Source organism: Galeopterus variegatus, unplaced genomic scaffold (genome assembly GCF_000696425.1).
Source record: "Galeopterus variegatus unplaced genomic scaffold, G_variegatus-3.0.2 Scaffold1784, whole genome shotgun sequence".
Taxonomy (NCBI): Eukaryota; Metazoa; Chordata; class Mammalia; order Dermoptera; family Cynocephalidae; genus Galeopterus; species Galeopterus variegatus.
In genome coordinates, this window is record NW_007727895.1 from 179,691 (window position 1) to 180,799 (window position 1,109).

The following is a 1,109-nucleotide window of genomic DNA, read 5'->3' on the forward strand; positions in this document are numbered from 1 at the left end:
CCCTTGACCAAGGTCACATAACTAGTACATGGAAGAGCCACATCTAGCCCATGCTCTTTTTTCCTCCCTCTGTTTGATGGATTTCTTTTTATTTGTTATTTTCCAAAAATCCAAACATATCCACTTTTATGGGCATGGGTAGTCATGGTAAGCCCATGCTCTTAAGTATGATATGGTGAGATTCCTCCCAAAGCACAAATGAGGCAGCCCCAGGTGGTTGGGAAGGAAAGTGAGAACTCATCTCTGAGATGCCTGGCACACGTGGGGCATGCTTGACGAATGGGGACGGAGACAGGTAGGGACAGGACAGGGATGGTGGTAAATGCACCAAAGAGAGAGGGAGGGGGAGAGAGAGAGAGAGAGAGAGAGAGAGAGAGAGAGAGAGAGAGAGAAAATGGGCAGGAAGAAGAAACCAGGATTCAGGGAGGGAGATTGAGGACATGGAATCAGTTCCTGTCTTCCAGCTACTGAAACAAGCCAAGAAAAGCCCTTCGGGAATTTACAACTATAACAACAAGCTATTTGAGTTTTTTGTTTTTGTTTTTTAAAGATGCTGTAAAAGAAAAAAAAAAGAAAAAAAAAAAAAAACAAAACAAAACAAAACCAATGCCTCACCACCTTTTCTGGGAAATTTGAAGCAAGTTATAAAAAAAAATCACAAGATTATAAGCTCTTTGTAATTCACTCATTCACACGTTTCTCCAGGTATTCACTCCGTCCTTCACCTGTTTGTTCCGCAAGTCCTTATTTATCACTTACAGCCAAGCTCCATGCCGGATGCAACAGAGGGCAAGACCTAACAGGCACACAGTTTGCTGGTGGGGACAGAGACTAATGCACAAGTATGGTCCGGGGTGGTGAGTTCCAAGAAAGAGAAGGTACAAAGCTGGCCGAGGGCCTATGACGGACAAGGGATGATCAGTCTGGGCAGGGCCTCAAGAGCCACAGTGCTGCCAGCAGCCTGCTCTCTGGAGTGGAGGGTGAGCAGTTAGTGAAGAAATGTTCTGGGCGGAGGAAGAACCCAGAGAGAGCACAGCCCCTCTGAGGGACTGGAGAGAGCGCTCATCCTGGTTTTCACCCACTCCCACCCAGCTCTGGGAGGTGGGCCA